Raw genomic sequence first — 22,344 nt, 5'->3', positions numbered from 1 at the left:
TTCTATATGTCCATTGCGAAGCTCACTTGGATTACTTCAATTATTGGTCAGGCATCCAATGCAGTTGTGGCAGCTGGATCACCCCAGACTTTCAGCTCTATAAAAGCTGAGTTGACATCAGCAATGTCTGATATTTTTTGAGGCAGAATAGGTATGCCTATCAGTTTGCTAGAAGATAGAAGACAGTAAAGAGGGGGCTTAAATGAACCCAACATCTACCTAGTAATAAACCTAAATTGTGGTACCAATAATATGAGAGCACAATTTTTGAGTTGAGGGTTGGATGTTTGAGAACTTGTTTATAAGGAACTCCTGTTGTTTCAATCACGTAACGTCTGTGAAGTTGTTTTCTTCCTTGAACTGGAATCGGACCTTTGCCTTTTGGGGGGTGATAAGCTGCGAAGGATCAAACTTCCGCTTTCTAATGGGCAAGCGAGACTGGTTGTGTTGAAATGCCATTTCCTTCATCTGCTCGATTGCCATTTCCCTCATTCGCTGCATTGTGAAAGGATCGATTGCTTGCATTATTATGATGATGTCTTTGACAATCACCAGCTGGGTAGTGATGCTGTAAGTGCCTGGCCATCCGTTCATAGTATGTGGTTTAAGTCATATGATTTTTTTTTTATTTCCATATTCAAATTTATGAAGTTATGTTTGGTTTGGTTTTTGGAATTTATTTTCAGAAATTTTTTTTAAAAAAATAAAGATTAAATTGGCAAAAAAAAAAATTAAAAACACATCATTTTTATATAATTTTACCTTTTGAGAGGGTAGAAATAATTTTTTAAAATAAAATTTATTGATATTTGTTTTCGTTAAATTAGAATCTATTTTTTTTTTAAATCAAACATGACAACAACTTTGATGTCATTATTAAAGCAATCCATTAAATCAAAAAATTCAAACTTAAAAACATTTTATATATTAAACATATTGATTACACATTAAAAGTCTAATAATCATCCATTACATGATAACAATCCAAAAATATCTACTAACAATAAATACAACTATCTATTACATAATAATCATCCAACAACATCAACAAAAACAACTACTCATTACATTATCATTATCCAAATACATACTAAAAATTAATTTGGTAAAAAAATAATAAATAAATAAAAATGTAAAAGATTTATCATTTTTATATAATTTTATCTTTGGTCGGTAGAAATAATTTTTAAAAATTTAAAAATAATTTTTTTACATTTGTTTTTATCAAAAAGTTTATATTTTACCAAATTGATGACTTTACCCTTGAAATGGAGTAACAGTGTCTTCAATTGTCCTTATTTAAAACGTAATTCAAAATTTAAGGTCAAATGTATCATAATTGAAAAGTCAGGGATATAAGTCTCAAACTATAAGAACCATTAGTGTAATTCATCCTATTACAAAACTAGCTATATATAGAGTTCAAAAATAACTAATAGTAGGCACCGTTTTAGACTGTTGGATTTTTAGACTGTTGGATTCATGAATTTGAAGAGGGATATTGAAAGGAAAAAAGAAAATATGTGTAAAATATATATAAAATGTATTTATATTTCATTCACATTTTATTTTTTTATTTTTTTTTCTTTTTTTTTTTAAATTCATGAACCAAATACAACATTGGGAAAAATTACCAAAACATTAACATATACCATAATACCACTCATTCATTAGTTGCAAAATTAACCAATCATAACTTAATGTAGGAAAAGTATAACTCTCAAATAAAGAAAATAAAACAAGTTCATTATTTTTCAACACTACTCCAAGAAGTCTTTGTGTATGTCTTCCCACTTCAGTAATGATTTGGAGTTGATGTTGGAGTTGGAGACAGGGGGCTGAGGAGGACTTGTAGCATTTGGCCTACGACGAGGACCACCAAGAGGATCGCAATGCCCCAAAAAGTGACACAACAAATGACGAGTCCATTTACTTCCATGCACTTCTAATTTGAGGCTACCCCTAAGTTTGCTCCTTTGCTCTTCTTCTACGTACACTTCACAAAAAAAAATATATATATATATATTATTGTACTTGAAAAAATGAAAAATATGTATGTATATAGTTTAATCGAGCATATTGCTGTTGATAAAGTAGAATGGTAACAAATAAAAAAAAAATCTTTATGTTACTGACCCCACTTAATTGGAACACAAAACTTGATTTGGTTTGGCTCATACCAACAAAAACTTTATATACAATATTCGGGCAAAATTACACTATAGTTCGTAGTTTGTATTTTGTGTCAATTTCATCTTTATAGTTATTCTTGCATTAATTTTACTCTTATTTTTTTAAAATTATGTTAATTTAATTTGATTGATAAAGTTTTTTTAAAAATTAGACTAAAATCAAAATAATTAATTCACTCTCAAAATTATTGAGGGGTTGCCGTCCATTTAGTCTATTCCCTTTTGAATTTTGTTCATTTTTTTAATACATGATATCAATTAAATTAAATTAACATAATATGAAAAATTAAATAACTAAATTGAAACTAAATTCTTTTGCAAAACGATGCCATTAATTTAAATCTTATTGCTTTGAAGCAAAGATATGTAATTCTCTCCTGTTAGGAAATCTAGTTCGATTTCAACGAGACTATCAAGTGTGGTCCATTATAGGCTCCTATCAAGCTGGTTTCAATAATTCAGGAGGTTTATTTTGTAAAGTTCATTTGAAGAGAACATACAAACAAAAACAATTGTGACAGAGACTCTCATACATACATAACCCTCACAATCTCCACTCTCAACCCAACTACTCATAATGTGGGGTCTACACATATATGAGTGGACCCCACACACACATTAAGGGCCAAAATCAAATTGGGGAAAATGAAACCCCCAAAAAGGGGATCCCAAACATTTCTCCATACAAAATATAGGCCAATTGGACATCAAATCACTCATCCGTTAATTATTTTTTAGACAAATATAATTTTATCAAGTAGCTCTTGATGTCCAATTAATTTAATTTTTGGTAGGCATGATCTCTTCGGAGGGTATTACAAAATGAACAATTTAAATTATTAAAAAAAAAACTCAATAGGATCAAAGTGTGTCAGATTGAGTTGTTCAATTAGATATTCCAACTAGAAAGAATCCATGATCTCTTCACCATGTTTAGTGGTTTGCGGCAATGAGGATTTCAGGAGTGGAGGAGAGTTCGGAACGAAGGTGACTCACAGCGGTAGGGGTTCGTCAAAGGGTCTTGCATTGGGGGCAGGGTTTACTATGGTTTGTGGCCATTGTAGTTTAGGGGTGGTGGCTAGGGTTAGGCTTAGGGGGAAGAATTGAAAAAGGTATGTGTATTTTTGTTGTAATAAGATATTTAGGTTGTGTTTGGTTAAAAGATTTAACAAGAGAAAGAGAAATAGAAAGAAAATGAGAGGGATTGAGTTTTGCTACATTCCCTATTTTATTACCCCCAATTGAGCATCTCTAATGGAGCTCTCAAAACACTTGCCAAAGTTATAATTTAGCAATAGTGATAAAAAGCAGGTCTCTAATGGCTTGCTATTTTATTTGTCAAAAATGGCATATGCCATATCTGTTCTCAAATTTGACAAGTAAAATAGCAATTACCAAACATGCCACATCAGCAAACATGAACATATCTGTGGCTCCAAATTCAATTTAAAAAACAGAATTGAAACAGTAGAAAACCAAGTAATTTTTCAAATTTAATTTTTCTATTTAATTTTTCAAATTGAATTATATTTTTTTTTTTCAAATTTTTTTCATTTTTTATATTTGTCTAATTGGAAATAATATAAATATATAATTTTTTTTTACAAATAGTTAAAAAAAAGGTCATAAAAGACAAAAAATAAACAAAAATAAAATCACAAAAAAAATCTATTTCCAAATAACACTTACAAACTTGGATGGAAAGTTGGTTGAAAATTGCCAAAATAGTAAGTGACTATTGGAGCACCATTGCTATAATTTGACAAAATAGCATTATTCATTGTCAAATTATAGCAATAGCAATAGTATTATAGCAACAACCATTGGAGATGCTCTAATGAGACAGCAAATAATACCAACCAATCAATCTTCTTCAAACTCTTTTCTCTCCTTTTAAAATTGTATTGCAAACAATACCAACCAATCAATCTTCTTCAAACTTTTCTCTCTCATTTCAAAATATTTTGTCACCTCATTAGAGGTGCAATTGGAAGTGATGAAATAGCAGATGGGGCATTTCTCAAAAAAAAAAAATTGATGGTGTGTGGGTGATTTTCTGACCACACTGCCCGCCTAGTAATCAGTTGGAGAACACCGGCAAAATAGATAGCTTCAGCAAACCTGCAACAGAAAGAAAAGGCTCCGGCGGTGGCTCTTCCACCCGGGGGCACTCCAACGATCAAGTCAATATATCTCTCAAAGACAAATCAAGTGCCAAACTCATAAGCTTGAGTATAAAACTGTGTACCTTAGACCCACGGGGGTGCCTCTCTTTTATAGTTTACTCAATCCAAGTCCTACTAGAAGCCTAACTTCTATGGACTCCAACTCAATACTGACTTTGGACTCTTCAAGAGATAAAGATAAACTCCCTAAGAGTTTTATCCTTATCTTTAGCAAAGTCTTCTCTTTACTCTAGGACTCTTGTCCCTTATCCGCTTATCTCGGATTCCGATATCTTCGGAGATCACCTCGGCCTTGCCTAGGTAACCTCGGCATAACTACCAGGACACGTGGCACCTCGGCTGACACGTCGGCGTCACCATGCCACGTGTTGGTATTCAGAAAATACATCCCCACAACTGCCCCCTAGGTTCTATTACCTCGGCATTCTGAGGTGATGGAACCTATATCTGTATTTTCTTCCAGTACCTCGGCGTGAGAACTCTTCGGCCGAGATCATTCATTTTAGGCCGACGTGTTCTCTTCGAAGAACAAGAACTCAAACAAATTCCCTCACGCGCATGAGCTGTCATGCATTTCTTCTCAACCGTTCCCCTTACGTGTTCTATCGTCATTGGCCCGTGTCTGTGACGCGCTTGTAAGCCGTCTTTCACCTGTCTGCGCCGTCTGACGCATACGTCCCTCCAGGTGCAATAAATGCCCTGTTTTGCTGCCGTTTCAAGTTTTTTTACAAAACTTTACTTTCTTTCTTCGTTTCTTTACTTTTGCACTTGATTCTCTGGCTTTCTCTCTCTCTCCCAAATCCGCCATTACTCTAGCTTCAAGCTCTGCAACCGTCTTCATTCTTCCATCTCAGTGAGGGTTTCGCCGTTTCGTCATGTCTACAGCCGTTGCCTTACTTCGGCGACTTTCATCCCGGCTTCATTTGTTCTGGTAAGCCTCTGTTCCTCTCATTCCCAATTTCTTCTATGTGCTTTCGTTTACTTACTGCCATTATTGCTCTGTTCAAACCTTTGATTTGCTGAACTATTTATTTGGACGCGTCTATTCCATGATTTCACTCATATTTTAAACATTTGCATTGTTTCAACACTTTTCTTGCCACTGTTCTTGACCTTTTACTTCTGTATTCTTCATGTTCTTGATAGCCCATCCTTGTTCTTATTTCTGAAATTTTGCCTTTGTTTTCTGTTTTTTTTGTGTCTTTGTCAGATCTCTGCTTTCTTTCAATCTTTGCCTTCATAGATTTAGGTTTGGGCTTTGTCTATAGAACCTTCAATTTTTATGAAAAACTGAAACAATCCTTACCAGCATATACCTAGGGTTTCGCCGAGGTCCCGGTAACCCTTTTAAGAACACCTTTCTTTCTGAAACCTAGCCCTCTGTTTTTAGGCCGACGTTATGGGTATGTGGAGACATAGGGTAGATACCCCGACCAAACTTGAGTACTTTAGGCGGGAGTTCTTTATTCCTGCCGATGTCCATCTGAGGCTAGCTGAAGATAATGACTCTATCATGCCCACAGATGATTCAATGCCCTTTCCTATAGTAGCTTTTACTGAGTGCGGACTCCGGCTCCCACTTAACATTCTCTTTCGCAAAATTCTTCACTTTTACAAGTTGAACCCTATGCAACTTGCCATAAACTCTTATCGAGTGATCAATGGCATCATAACTTTAGCTAGGCAGGAGAACGCTAGGATTACCCTGGCCGACATTCAGTACTATTATACCATGTGCCCCCTTAGCCTGAAGGAAAAAGGCTTCGTTTATTATCTTAAGCCGAGGTCGACAGAATTCAAAATCGTAGCTGACCTCCCAGACTCCAACAAGGGGGCTGGGGATGACTATGTTATTGTTTCGGGAAATTGGGAGTTTGGCCCAGACGAGGATGCCCATCTATACCCTCTTCCCCGATCTATTAAAGAGGGCAAGGGTAAGAGCCCAATGTCAATACTTTAGTTGTTTCTGTTCAAGTTTTCAATATTTTATCTGTTTCTAATGTTTGTTTCTTCTTGCAGACGTTCGTAAGTTACCAAAAGACTTTCGCCAATCCTACGTTCCCAGCAGAGACTTAAAGAAGCTCCTAGATCTGCCAATCCAAAAGCGCAAGGCCCCACTGGTACTGAATTTTATTCCAACATACAAGTCGACTTTGCCCGGCGTTCCCAAACGAAAAAAGAAAAGCCTTTCTCCTCCTACTACCACAATTCAAACCGCCTCTTCATCACGAGTAGACCAAGGATCAACATCTGACCCAGCTGATCTGCCATCTACTTCAGCCCCATACTTAATCCCAATACCAGAAAGAAGACGTCGGCGTCGACTTGTCAAGACTGCTGAGATGGGTCGCCCGAAGCCTATTGCCCAAGATCTCCTTGCCGACCTCCCAGTTGATGCTGATGCCAATCCAACCCAATCCATGCCCCCACCAAAGCCAAAAAGAACCAAAAAGGCTCAGCCAAAGGCCAAAGCCACTGTAGTTGAGAATGAAGATGCTCTGCCAATTTCACAATTGGTTGGGAGTGAGAAAACTGTTTCTACAAAAAGGACGGCTGAAACACAGCCAGCAGAATCTTCAAAGTCAAAGAAAGCGAGGTCGTCTTCTGCAACGGCTTCGGGGTCCAAAAAACCCGATGTCTCCTGGGCCCCAAAGATTACCTTGGAGGACAGGCCAATCATGTCTAGTGAAAGCGCCGATGACATTAATGTCGGCGTCGCCCTTAGCACCGCTCTTCTCCTTCCAGGGGACCTGGAGCGAAATGCTGAGTATAGTGAGTATGAGAACTATGCTTTAATGCTCCAGCACTCCGTTCAAGTAAGTGCTCCTGCTTTGAACTTTTGACTTTCTTTCTGTTTTATACTTAAAATATTTTCCAACACTTCTATTTTCTTTCAGGCCATCCAGCATGCCCACTCGTTTTCAATGCAGTCTTTTAAGAATCGGGAAAGAATGACCGAGATGAAGAAGGAATTTTCTGCCTTGCAGAAGACCAACAAAAGTCTTCAACTAAAAATGAAGAAGCTGGAAGACCAGGCCGAGGCTGCAACTAAGGCCCAACAGATAGCCGAGGAAAAAGCTGAATCAGCCGAGGCCATAAGGAAGGTCGCCGAAGCAGAGAAGATAGAGGCCGAGGACAGAAAGGCCCAAGCCGAAAAGGAACTGCAGGAGGCCCTCGCCACCAAGGATGTTGAAATCAAGGAGGCTGATGAAAAGACAAACGCCCAGGGTATGGCTGACGTTACTGAAGAATACAAACTTCAGGTCAGGCAGGCATACAACAGGGGCTTCTCCCTTGGTTGGATGTCCCTGATAAAGAAACTTGATCTTCCTGCTGACTCACCCTTCCGCAATGCCGATGCTATCCCTCTTCCCTTCCCACCACCTCCACCTCCAAGTCAACCTGAGGATGCTTCTGAATCTGAGGATGAAGATGGAGGTGAGGACGAGGATGAGGCTGAAATTTTGGTAAGGAAACCCAGGGAAGCTGTTGGGGCTAAGTCTCCTTCTCTGAATGAGCAGGTCTTGGACCTGATGCAGTTGCCAAGGAAGTTACCCCGGAGCAGGGTTCGTCCGATGTTCCCCAGGTCAACAAGAGTATTGACGAAACTCTTGCCGAGATTGATGCCGAAATTGCTGCAGATAAGGAAGCCAAGGTATCTCTTCAGGAGACCTCTGAAGTTCAGATCCAGCCAGATGTTGATGTTGAGAAGTCTTGACTTTCATGTTTTTTTCTTTTGCACCCTTGTACTTTGTTTTGTTTCTGGACAATGTAAGATTCTTCTTATGGCCGATGTGCCTTCCTTTGTTACTTCGAAACAATTTACTTCTGGTAGGCCGTAGTGCCTTCTTTTGTATACAACTGCAACTGTTTTTCTATAGATGCTTCAATCTTTTAATTTCTCTTGATTTGCTTCTGTATGGTTCTATACTTAGAATATTTTGTATGCCTTTCATATCTTACCACCTTTGTGAAATCTTCTCGGGGTCACATATCTCGGTTTAATAATTACAAGTTTTACTTCGGCAAGATATTGTCCTGCAAACTTTTCATAAGTTTCAACAAGTGTAAAACATATACTATTCAATGTCAACTTTGCAAACTTTTTCTTAAGTTTCAACAAGTATTTAAACAGTGATCTTGGTCTAACCTACTTGTAAATTGCTACAAATTTCAACAAGTGTTATATACTGTAAATTTTTCTCAAGTTATAACAATGATCTACTTGTAAATTGCTATAAATTTCAACAAGTGTTTAAACAATATACTTAGCTTTTGCCTCAACCTGTAAATTGCTGCAAATTTTTACAGATGATCACATGTCGGCTTAACATTATCTTGTAAATTGCTACAAATTTCAACAAGTGTTAAGCATTTTCTTTGGTTGGATCAACCTGTAGATTGCTATAGGTGTGCAAACTATAACCTCGGCTTTACTTCGACTTGTAAATTGCTACAAATTTTAACTAGTGAAGAGAAATAGTAATCTCGGCTTAACTTCAACTTGTAAATTGCTACAAATTTCAACATGTGAAGATAAGGAATAATCTCAACTTAACTTCAACTTGTAAATTGCTACAAATTTCAACAAATGAAGATAAGGAATCAGCTTAATACCAACTTGTAAATTGCTACAAACTTCAACAAGTGAAGAGAAACAGTAATCTCGGCTTAACTTCAACTTATAAATTGCTACAAATTTCAACAAGTGAAAATAAGGAATCAGCTTAATACCAACTTGTAAATTGCTGCAAATTTCAACAAGTGAATTAAGGAATAATCTCGGCTTAACTTCGACTTGTAAATTGCTACAAATTTCAACAAGTGAAGATAAGGAATCAGCTTAATACCAACTTGTAAATTGTTACAAATTTCAACAAGTGAATTAAGGAATAATCTCGGCTTAACTTCGACTTGTAAATTGCTACAAATTTCAACAAGTGAAGATAAGGAATCAGCTTAATTCCAACTTGTAAATTGCTACAAATTTCAACAGTGAATTAAGAAATAATCTCGGCTTAACTTCGACTTGTAAATTGCTACAAATTTCAACAAGTGAAGATAAGGAATCAGCTTAATTCCAACTTGTAAATTGCTACAAATTTCAACAAGTGAATTAAGGAATAATCTCGGCTTAACTTCGACTTGTAAATTGCTACAAATTTCAACAAGTGAAGATAAGGAATCAGCTTAATTCCAACTTGTAAATTGCTACAAATTTCAACAAGTGAATTAAATGTCTCTGTCTTCTCTCTGCCCCCAATGTGAACCTGAGTTCTACTTGGGTTCTCATTACTTATGTCTTCCAAAAATACCAATATGTAACTTTATCCATCATATGTTTTAAAGAAAAGGGAAAAGATTTTATTTATGACATCGGCCAAAAATAGTGCACATCTAAGTACTTCAAATTACAAGTGTTCCAAGGTCTTGGCAGTGCTTTGTCCTCGTTATCTTCAAGCCGATAAGCTCCATTGCCTAATACCGAAGTAATTCTGTACGGTCCTTCCCAGTTTGGGCCAAGCTTGCCCTCTCTGGGATCCTTCTTGTTGTCGACGACTTTTCTTAGGACTAGGTCGCCGACTTGAAAATCTCTTAGATTGACCTTCTTGTTGTAAGCTCTGGCAAGCTGTTGCTGGTATACTGCGAGCTGAAATGTAGCTTTTTCTCTTCGTTCTTCCAAAAGATCCAGATCTCGGGCTAAGAGTATGTCGTTGGTGCCATTCTCTACTCCCTGGGTCCTGATCCCTGGGATGCCGATCTCCAATGGGATGACAGCTTCTGTGCCATAAGCCATGGCAAAGGGGGATTCCCCTGTTGATCTTCTCGACGTAGTCCGATATGCCCAAAGCACGTTGGGCAACTCATCTACCCACTTTCCTTTTGCTGCCTGCAGCCTCTTCTTTATTCCCTCCAAAATTACTTTGTTGGATGCTTCTGCTTGTCCATTACTTTGGGGAAAACTTGGTATTGAGAAGTAATTCTTGATCTTGAATTTTGCACAAAAGTTCTTGATGAGTTTGCTGTCAAACTGTGTTCCGTTGTCGGCAACTATTGCTCTTGGAATCCCAAATCTGATGATGATGTTTCTCCATATAAAGTTCTTGACGTCCACATCTCGGATTTTGGCAAGAGGTTCTGCCTCTATCCATTTTGTAAAGTAATCTGTTGCCACCAGCAAGTATTTTCTCTGCCCAGTTGCCTGGGGAAGTTGCCCAACAAGATCCATGCCCCATTGGGCAAACGGCCAAGGGCTGGATACTGGGTTTAGGTCAGTAGCTGGCTGATGTATCAAAGGTGCAAACCTTTGGCATTGTTCACACTTCTTTACGTAGGCTTCAGCATCCTTTTGCATGTAGGGCCACCAATACCCCTGGGTAATGGCCCTGTGGGCTAACGATCTGCCCCCAGCATGGCTTCCACAAATTCCTTCATGAATTTCATATAGGAAATCTTCAACCTGCAAAGGGTGTACGCACCTTAAAAGTGGTCCAGTGAAGGACCTTCTATAGAGGTGTCCATCTTCTGTCAGACAGAATCTTGTCGATTTCAGTCTGACTTTGTGTGCTTCCTTACGATCTTCTGGCAGCTTTTCTTCTTTCAGGAATGCAATAATTGCATCCATCCAGCTTGGCCCCATGTCTACACACATTGCTTGCTGCTCTGTGTTCACTTGTTCTATGCTCGGGCCCGACATATAGTCGATCATAATTGTCCTTGTTTTTCCAGTCTGCATTGAACTTGCTAGGTTAGCCAACGCGTCGGCGTGAGTGTTGTCATCTCGGCTAACTTGGAGTAGTCGGCAGTTCTGAAATAGGACTGCCAATCTGATGACCTCTTTTGCATATGCCAACATCCTTTCGTCCCTGGCTGCAAATTCACCTATTGATTGGTTAACAATAACTTGTGAATCACAAAAAACTATTACCTCATCTGCTTCTGCTGCTGCTGCCAGTTTTAGCCCTGCAATTAATGCTTCGTATTCCGCTTCATTGTTTGAGGCCTTGAACCCCAAATGGATGGATTGTTCTATTATTTCTCCATCTGGAGATATCAGCAGTACTCTTGCCCCCGCTCCTTGTCGGTTCGAACTTTCATCGACGAATAGTCTGAATGAGTCGCCGATGTAGATGCTGCAGGGTCTGAGCTTTTCCTTCCTTTGCTCTTTTGCCTTTGGCTGGGATTCTCCTTGCTTGCTGGGACAATGCTCATCCTGGCTCAACGGAGCCCGATGTTCGATGGTTTCGGGGGTGAATTCTGTCACGAAGTCGGCCAAAACTTGGCCTTTAACTGCTGTTCTCGGCCTGAACTTCAGGTCATACTGACCTAGGGCTACGGCCCATCTTGCTATCCTTCCTGTTAAGTCTCCTTGCTGTAATAAGGACTTCAGTGGATGCTCTGTTAAGACCACAATCTTGTGCGCCTGAAAGTAATGGTTCAACTTCTTTGAAGCTATTACTAAGGCTAGCATTAATTTCTCCAGTGGTAGATACCTTGTTTCTGCATCGGCCAAGGTTTTACTTACATAATAAACAGCCTTTTGCTCCCCTTTTTCTTCTCGGATTAGTACTGCACTGACTGCGTGTTTTGAAACTGCCAAGTACAAAAACAGTTCTTCCCCTGGTTCTGGATTGGAAAGAACCGGAGTTGTGGTCAAGTACTTTTTTAGGTCGGTTAAAGCGGCTTCGCATTCTTCTGTCCACAGAAAGTCTGTGGCTTTTTTCACCAAGTTGAAGAAGGGTCTGCATTTATCTGAGCTTCTGCTGATGAATTTGTTTAGGGCTGCGGCCCTTCCAGTAAGCATCTGAACCTGTTTTGCCGACGTTGGGCTCTTCAGCTCTAGGATGGCCTTGATTTGGTCTGGGCTGGCCTCAATGCCCTTTCTTGTTACCAGATACCCTAAAAAATTACCTGATCCAACTCCAAACGCGCACTTTGATGCGTTAAATCGGAGCCGGTATGTTTTAAGTATATCAAAGACTTCTTTTAGGTCGGCAAGATGACCCTTAGATTCCTTGGTCTTCACAACCATGTCATCGATGTAGACTTCTACCGTTTTGCCAATCAGGTGCTTGAACATCTTTGTTACTAACCTTTGGTAAGTTGCTCCTGCGTTTTTCAACCCAAAAGTCATTACCTTGTAACAGTACAAGCCTTTAGGGGTGATGAATGCGGTCTTCTCCTCGTCTGGAGGGTACATGGCAATCTGGTGGTACCCCCTGTATGCATCCAAAAAACTCATTCTTTCATGCCCTGAAGTTGCATCTACTAGCTGGTCAATCTTGGGCAGAGGAAAGCTGTCTTTGGGGCAGGCTTTGTTGAGGCTGGTAAAGTCTACACAGACCCTCTATTTGCCATTCTTCTTCTTCACTACCACTGTGTTGGACAGCCATGTCGGGTAGTGAACTTCTCGGATGGCCCTGGCCTCTAGAAGTCTGTCTACTTTTTCTTCTACTGCTTCGACGTGCATCAACGTCGGTCTTCTGGCTCGTTGAATCACAGGTTTTGCCGACCTGTCGACATTCAGTCTGTGGCAAGTGACCTCGGGGTCATTGCCAGGCATTTCGTATGGTGTCCAGGCGAACACCTCAATGTTGGCTCTCAAAAAATCTTCCAGTTCGCTTTCCTCTTCTTTGGCTAAGCCTGAGCCGAGAAGAAAGAAGCGTTCTTCGTCACCCTCCTGGACAAGGATTTTCTTTAGTGTCTCTTCACTCTTTTCGGTTGGCTCCTTGCCGACATCATCTAGGACCTCCATGTCCTCGTCTTCAATCTCTGCCTCTTTTGGCTTTTGAATGCTGCAAGTAGTCTTCATTGCTGCCATGGAACAATTTTTTGCCTGCAGTTGATCTCCTCTGACTTCTTCAATCCCATGCTCTGTTGGAAACCGTAGTAGTTGATGCAGTGTTGAGGGAACTGCCCCCATTGCATGCAACCATGGTCTTCCCAAGATGATGTTATATGGCGAGGGTGTGTCAATCACCATAAATTCTGTCTTGATCTTCTCAGTACCAGCTTGTACTTCCACGCTTGCTGCGCCCAGTGGCCATGTCGGCGTTCCATTGAAGCCGACCATAGGGTTGCTGGATTGTTCCAGGTCGTCAGGGTGAAGGCCCAGCTCCTTGTAACATCTGACGTACATGATGTCACAAGAGCTGCCTTGATCTATTAGGATGCGTTTTACTTGGCACTTCCCAACCTGGAGGGATACTACCAAGGCATCATTATGGGGATGCTGGACCATCTCTAGGTCGGCTTCGGTGAAAGTTATCATCGGTCCTTGGCATTCTTCAGGCCGAGGTCTCTTGTATACGACCTGGTTCACGTGCTGCAGGTGTTTTACTCTTTGGGTTTCTCCCCGAATGTTGTTTTCGTTCACCTTTGAGTGGATGACATTAATCACCCGTAGTCCTCCTGCCTGTGGTTGGTGTGCTGGGGGAGGCGGAGCTGCAAGTGCTTGAGGCAATCTTGCCTGTTCTTCTCTTGTCCTGGCTTCATCAATAAGGTCCCTCAGATGGCCTTGCCTTACTAGGTCTTCTAAGTGTGCTTTTAAGGCTCTGCAACCCTGAGTTGGGTGTCCTTCTTCATTGTGGTAAGCACAGCGCCTACCAACGTTTCTTCCCATAAATTCCCCTGGTGCTCTTGCCGGTGCCCTAAAATAGGGTTGATTTCGTATTTGATCCAGGACTTTATGGATAGGGATTCGGAACACCGTCGTCACTGCCTGTTTACCCTTCAATTCCGTTTCTTGTTTGGTCGGCCCGTTGGTACCTCGGCCTCGCTTCGGCGAGCCGTTTCCCTTCTCTTGCTTCATCTCTTTGTTTCCCAACGTATCTTCCTCGGCTCTGGCGTACTTCTCGATTCTCGCCATGAGTTCCTCCATGCTTTTTGGCAATGTTTTTGCCAAAGACTTCCGTAGTGGGCAGTCATCTTTCAGGCCGTTCTTGAAAGACACGACCGCCACTTCTTGGTTGCATTCGGGTATTCGATTGAACACCTCGTAGTACCTCTTCGCGTAGGCCCTAAGGCCTTCTTCCTTGGTGATTCTTAAAGCCATCAGGGCATCGACCCTCAAGGGCTGTAGTTTGTTCGTTACAAACCTGGCCACAAACATCTCGGCCAGGCCTTCCCATGTCTTTACGCTTCCCTTTGGTAGTTTATGGAACCAATCGGATGCAATTTCCCCAAAGGATGAGGGAAATACTTTGCAGAGCAACGGCTCGTTCCCACTGTATAATGCCATTGAGTTCAGGTATAGTCCAACATGAAAGTTGGGATCTGACTTACCATCATAAATTTAGAACCTCGGCATACTGAATCTCTTTGGTGCTTCAAATTTGTCCAGTTCCACCGAGAACGGTGTTCTCGGCTTAACTGGGGAAATCACCTCGGCTTCAACATTCTGCTGCCTCCTTTTGAGGTAATCCCTCAAGTCTTCCTTACTCCTACCTGGGGCTCGGCTATCTCTGGACTTCAATCTTTTTGGCACACTACTTTCAGCCTCTTGGTGGGCCCTTTTCGATCTTTCTCCATGGGTTGTGTCAAAGCAGAGTGCTTGCCCTTGAACATGCCGATGTTCTTTGGGCCCTGGATCCTTCATGCGATGTGTCCTTCGGGACTCTTCTTGCCTCGGCTCCTCTCGTTCGACTTCCCTAGAAGGTCGGTGAGAGTGCCTTCCACTCCTGGTGTGCTCAGGGGCTTCGGGGATTGCTTTCCTTCCTCCCTTCTAGGTATTAATTGCTGGCATCGGCGTATCTTGCAGCGGGTATGGTGGCTGCATAACATTGTTTTGCATCATGAAGTTGACCACTGACTGTAGGTCTGCCAACTTGTTTGGCAAGTCTTTTACTTCCTCATCTCTCCGTAGGCACCTATCCCTCCATACCTGAAGGTTATCTTCGTTATAATACTTGCTTTGGTCTGTTCGCTTCGAAGTACCACCCTCCTGGCCGACGTCTTTCTCTCCGTGGCCCTGGTCATGATTTTCTGTACTGTGGTTGTCTCCCTCAACGTCAAGATCAATTGGTCTGCCACTCCTAGCAGGAGTGTCGCCCCCAATGTTTTCCCTCTGTCCGTCACTGGCCATCTATTCTTCTAAGATTCCCACAGACGGCGCCAAATTGTGTGGGTGATTTTCTGACCACACTGCCCGCCTAGTAATCAGCTGGAGAGCACCGGCAAAATAGATGGCTTCAGCAAACCTGCAACAGAAAGAAAAGGCTCCGCCGGTGGCTCTTTCATCCAGGGGCACTCCGACAATCAAGTCAGTATATCTCTCAAAGACAAATCAAGTGCTAACTCACAAGCTTGAGTATAAAACTGTGTACCTTAGACCCACGGGGGTGCCTCTCTTTTATAGTTTACTCAATCCAAGTCCTACTAGAAGCCTAACTTCTATGGACTCCAACTCAATACTGACTTTGGACTCTTCAAGAGATAAAGATAAACTCCCTAAGAGTTTTATCCTTATCTTTAGCAAAGTCTTCTCTTTACTCTAGGACTCTTGTCCCTTATCCGCTTATCTCGGATTCCGATATCTTCGGAGATCACCTCGGCCTTGCCTAGGTAACCTCGGCATAACTACCAGGACACGTGGCACCTCGGCTGACACGTCGGCTTCACCATGCCACGTGTTGGTATTCAGAAAATACATCCCCACAGATGGGATTTGAATTCTAAATCATATTCCATTGAGTTGAGAAATGGAGAAATAAAAGAGGCTACGTGAAATCAAAAACAAAAAGTATAATTGCATTTTCCTCTCATTTTCTTTTTTCCAGTGTTTTTCATTATAACTAAATAAGAAGTGAAATTATATTTCCCTTTTTTCTTTTCTCTTTTTTCATCAAATCTTCTAACTAAACACAACATTAGAAAAATAGTGTGTTTGATAAGCTTAAGTGTGTATATCAAGAAAGAGATATGCACACAGAGAGTATTTATGTGTGAAAATAGAAGGGTGCATTTGGTTGAGTTTTAGAATCAATTGTTTAAAATCCAAAACCTTTAAAAGCCTTATTTTGAATCCAAAATCCAAAACCCAAAATTTGTTTTGGTTTCAAGTTTTCACAAAATTGTTTGGTTTTCAGGTATTCGTTAAAAATATTTTATATTTTAAATACATATGATCTAGATATACATAAACAATAAACAAAATATAAAAACAAATCAAAAACAAATTACAAATACATAAAAAATTTAAATTATATTAACGTTTAAACTCGGTCAATTTTTTTATATATATATTTTTCAATATGCAGGAATTTTATAATTTTTTATTATAAATGTGAAATATTTTAAATATATGTAGATTAAGTAGATATAAACTAGAAAAGAAGTGTTAAAATTTTAAAAAGTTCATAAAAATAAAAAATACAGAGTGAAATTTTACCCTATGAATTACATTAGATGTATTTAAAAAGTACATTAGGTATATGAAAAAAAATAAATAAATTTGACTATATATTACAAAAAAGTTCCGACTACAATACAAGACTCAAAAAACTCAAAAACTAGTTTGGAAACTCATAATCTAACAAGTTGTGAATTTTTTAATTTCTAAAAGTTATTTTCAAAATATACGACTCGAAAATTAGTTTTGAAAAATTATAATCAAACAAATTTTAAATTTTCAAAACTATTTTTACAAAATTATCTTTCAAAACTCAGCCAAACGCACAAGTTTCTGGAAAATTTCATGAGAAAATCTATTTACACATGACACATTTTCTCAATACCCACCATTTGTTAAGTCTTTTTCAATACAATTTTATCCCTTACTTAAATTACCCATCAACCTCACGTCCTGTCACAATCATGACCTTTGGTTCTAGTTCCAGTTATGGTGCCTTCTCCTTTCCTCCATTCTTCTTCTTCTGCAACTTCGCACTGCGGCCCCATTACGGCGGCAACTCGTGCTGCCATTTCCTTCACCGCTGACACTACAACTCATATCTCTTCCGCCCTAGTCGCCCTTCTCCATCCCCATTGGCCACCCTCTGCCGCAACCCATCATCTAGATCCCCTCCATAGCATGACTCAGCTCCTCCACTCCACCATTCAACATGCAGTTGTGAGAGAGAGAAAGAGAGAAAGAGATTTGGGTTTCTAGATCGAAGATTTGAAGAGTAGAAGAAGAAGAAGGGGTTATAAGTGGAAACAGAAGGAGAGAGAAGCTACAATGGGGGAGAGAATAGCAGTGGAGTAGGGATTTGCAGAGGACGGGCAGCGACGGAAAGGGATTCGGAGGGGCAATGCCGGCGGTTGATGGCTTAGCGGCGGTGGTAGTGAGAAGATGTTGGGGTTTAAGATTAAAGTTGGGATGGGGAAGATGAAGATGGAAAGGGATGGGTCACCGAAGTTGGGGATGGCAGAAGAGGTGTGGCCGAAACTGGTAATGGCTGCAACGAGAAGAGAAGAGGGTGGCGATTGGTGGTCGACAGCCGACGTTGGGAAAGGGTTAGGGTTAGGTTTGTTGGAAAAGATGAAGGTAATTTGGTACTACTATATACATCTCTCCAAAAGATATGGAAGCTTCTATTTCCACACACCGCTTCCTCTTTCTACATTTTTTCTTAACACATACACCTAATAAATTTGAATTATTATTTTTCACTTAGTACACATCCTATTATACCAAAAATACCTTTTTACTTTTTCATTCTCCAAACTCTAACCCTAAACCAACCACCCACCTTCACCACAACCTATTTTTGTTGCTGTCATCATCTCTGGCAACTCTTTCCGCCGAGGGGTTGCAAAGCAAGAGAGGATGGTCACCGGGGGAGAGAAAAAAAGAGAGCGACAGAAAGAGAGACACAGAGAGGCACTCGTGCCTGGAATTGGAGATCGTGGGATCGCGTGACAGAGGAGAAGAAAAAGAAGGAGGAGGAGGAACGCAAAAGAGAAGAAGAAGAAGAAGAAAATGATGAGGTAGAGAGGGCTGACGATGGGTAGCTGCAACGGCGACGATAGTTGCGAAGGGGTAGAGGCGACAACAACGGCGACAGAAGGGTGAAGTGAGGGAAGAGGGGGGTTGCGCCGATTGTGTTCTTAGATTTGCAGGTGAAAGGGGTCGCGCTAGTGGAAGAAAAGGTGACGGGAAACAACGGACAAGGGGAGAGACGACGGCAGCGGTAATAGCGATGACGACGGCGACAATGAAGGGTGGTAGTAATTTTAGGGTTAGGGTTTGAGTTGAGAGAGAAAATTAATGCTTAGGGTTTTGGTTGAAGAAGAAATGAGTATTTTGGTAATTTTATTTTAGGACAAAAATGTAATAAAAAAAAATATATCATTAAGTGTGTGGAATGAGAGGAAGAGATGTGTGGAAATAGAAGCTCCCAAAAGATATATACTATATGCAAATTATGATATTTTGTGATATATTTATCTCTAAATATCACACTAAATCATAACCCAAGGTCATATAACCAAACACCGCTCGCTCGAGGCATAATCAAAGATTTTTTAGTCATAACTAAAATAGCAACTACAATAAATTATAAGTGAATCAAAACTAACAACACAATAAGTTACAACAAAAAACTACCAAGGTCCTAACTAGAATATATAAGACACTACTGTATTACAGAATTTCCATTGTAAATTATTTTCCAGCAATATTATTAAAGGAGATAGCTTTTTATACTTACTGTGTTGAGGAAAACTTCTTGCCGCAGTTTTGGGCGGAATTGATTGAACTGAAAGGAAGAGAACACAAAGGAGCAAGAGGAGAGAGACCTTATGATTATGGAAGTAGTACATCTTTCCCAAAAAATATTTTGGTTTGGTATATATGTGAAGAAGTGTCAATTAACAAGTCATTCCATTTATATACTACTATATAATAACGTGATCTGTGAATGTAATCTAAGGTTTTGTGCGTTTGAGAGTAAAAATATAATTATTATAGATGTGGATTGATAAATTTGCTATTCGTAACCAAAATGTTGTTCGAGCAGTTTCAACATGTTAGTTGATTGAACAATAACCTCAAATATTTACATAATATATAGTATTAATTTACATAATATTTTTTTATATATATAAAATTACCTGATTTTATATAATACTTTTTTATATGTATAACACTAATTTACAACAGATTTCATATCTCAGATCTTTTTCACATCGATTCTTTTTTTATGTATGAATTATAACAGGGCAAAACAATTTCAAACATTAATTATAAATTTCAAACTGCAGATTAAACCAACTCATGTTTAATGAGCAAATCAATACAAATTAAATAATTTTAACAGATTGAGCGATATAAAATGTGAATACATTTTGGAATAATATTGAATTATGTTGCCAACTTGCCCGTTCGACACGGTGAAGACTTTTGATATGGGGAGTCCACGGGCTAGTTTCTTCCAAGACATTTCTTTTAAAAAGAAGTTGGACCAACACACCTCAATTCTGCACCAATCCCTGCCTGTTCGACCCGGTGAAGACTTTGGATATGGGGGTGCCCACAGACTAGTTTCTTCCAAGACATTTCTTTGAAAAGTTGGACCAACACACCTCAATTCTCCACCAATCCTTACGGTTTAAATATCTAGCAACGGGATTTTTCTAGCCCACGAAATTTGATTGAGTCGAATACAGCATTAATCACATGACAAGAAAAAAAAAATTAAGACTAAAATATCACAGTGGATGGGATTCACTGCCAGATCATTAGAGTTGACTTTAGAGCTCAAATATTTTTTTTAAATGTTTTAAGAAAATAGAATTTATGGACGGATCCTATTAATCAAAATTATTTACTTAAAGTCTTACTCATTTTTCATTTATCAATATTTCTAAAATATCCTCCCCACACATTTTTCATCCCCATTATCAGCATTGCCAGGACTTTCCCCTGTTCAACTACCACCTCTAGTCACCATCTCCAGCCGATGATGCCGATCTCTAATTGCCGGCGACCACCACCGGTAGTTATCTTCGATCACTGGAAACCATCTCCGACGACCATTTTCTGAAGACATTTTCTGACAATTTGAGACTACCTCCAACCCCCGGGATCAATTTTCAATGACGTTTTCTACGAATTCTCAAACCATATTTCTAGAAGAAAAAAAAAAAAAAAACCAACAGCATCTCCACCACCACCACGTCACATTTAGAAAGTTTTAGTGTAACGCCCTAAATTTCTAACCCAAATGCTAATGCAACAATCATGGCTCTTTTAAGGAAAACCGAATATAAATCTCCAAACTTACATTACATGATACAATAGTTCTTCATGCAATAATACATCAATCCAACAACAAGTAAATAAACAAATAAATATCCCCAAGAGTTTACAAATTTTCAAGGCTTGAGTCTGGTTACACAAAACAGTTATTCAATCCCACACACATATAGCCATTGGCTTACACACAGAGTCACAGTAAAATGAGAGGCTCGTACTCTCAACACACATTTCATCGCCTTTAGTTAGGCGGCATCATCACATCTTTTCTTGCACAAAAATCCCGTAGAGTGAGCATAAAGCCCAGTAGGAAATTCTTAATAAAGTATATACATTTTATACAAGTCTCAAAGATGAAATGCACATATCATGCTATGTCCCTTTTTGAAAATAAATCACATTTTCGTCTTTTAAAAACCATCATACTCAATGATGTCATGCAATTTCAATTGTTCAAAACTTAACAATTTATTTCAATGACGAAAAATACAACTCTGGTAATCCCTAGGTCGGTGTCTGTAAGTAGACTATACAATTACTACCAAATTGTCATTTTTACCGGTATTAACCAGAAAACTCGACACCTATCCGCACGGGTTTTCGGTTTTTCACCCCGGACTCTCAGGCCAACTTATTCAATATCATCTACACCACCTATCAAGACTTGCCAACGTATTTATCCCAAAACCATTTCATGAAAACTTATTTCTCAACATTCTTTTCTCAATGCAAGTTTTCAAATCAATTTTCAAAATTTAATGTAATCAAATGAATTATTATGCCAATAATACAAAATGAATATAAATACTTTTATTTCAATTCATCATCCAAGGAATAACATAATTCCCTCTTCTCAAGTATCCTCAACAATTAGTCATTTCAAGACTATTTCAACGTTTTGAACAATAATTTCCAAAATGAACAACAATTCTCGTATTTCCCGAAATTCATCATTTATATAAATATAAATAAGAAATTTTCCAAACATCTATTTATTTTAACACACAAAATGAATACAACAATAACATTCTTGGATTTTCAGTCTCTTTTAAAAAAATTCCCAAATTCTAGGTTTTCTCACCAAAACTATACAACTCAAATCCTTTGAAAGAAAACTTTCTAAAATCATTTTTTCTTCAATCAATGAAAATCAAAACCCATAAAATCATTTTAAAAAAATAAGAGACAAACTCACTTTCAAAATCGCTCAACTTCTTGAATCAACAATCAATTTTCAAAGCTATTGAAAGATGATATGATTTCGAAAATCATATAGATCTTGCAAAAATATATATATAACTCTCAAGTTCTGAAGAAGAAATGAGATGAAACCCCAAAATTTACGATGTTGAAACTTGATTTCCACCGCACACAACGAAACCCTCGAGAAGTTACACAACTTTGATGAAAAACTCGGTCTAACTCCCAACGGATTTGAAGAAATCAAAGAGAGAAGATGACTTCTAGAGAGAGAAGCTCTAGATCTAGAAATTTTGGAGAGTTTTAGAGAGAGAGAGAGAGAGAACTGAAAAACTAATCTGAAATCTCCCCTTATAGACTGATATAATATAGTCCGTTCGAGCGTGAAATACACTTTTCCGTAAGCAATTTCGAATGCATTTTGCATTTTTGCTTTCGGCGAGCTAATCGGGCAGCTCAACCCCTGTAAGTTGACGAGGTCAAAATCGGAATCACTACACTTAGACCATATTGGGAAAATGGAAACAGAAGCACAACTCAACTGTTTATACATGCTCCTACAAGCTCA

General features: G+C 39.1%; 1 long non-coding RNA gene across 1 annotated transcript; it reads right to left on the bottom strand.

Annotated features, from left to right (window-relative positions):
• Nucleotides 1–1,539: 1,539 nt before the first annotated feature.
• Nucleotides 1,540–19,179, bottom strand: LOC145800998 (uncharacterized). The gene is made up of 2 exons (XR_014341749.1): nt 19,030–19,179; nt 1,540–1,996 (listed from the first exon to the last, which is right to left on the bottom strand). It is a non-coding gene; the product is annotated as an uncharacterized LOC145800998 (long non-coding RNA).
• Nucleotides 19,180–22,344: the final 3,165 nt, after the last annotated feature.

The sequence above is a fragment of the Camellia sinensis genome, chromosome 10 (assembly GCF_055761805.1).
Source record: "Camellia sinensis isolate YWXY chromosome 10, ASM5576180v1, whole genome shotgun sequence".
NCBI lineage: Eukaryota > Viridiplantae > Streptophyta > Magnoliopsida > Ericales > Theaceae > Camellia > Camellia sinensis.
The sequence above is the reverse complement of the archived record's forward strand: the minus strand, read 5'-3'. Positions and strand labels throughout refer to the sequence as shown.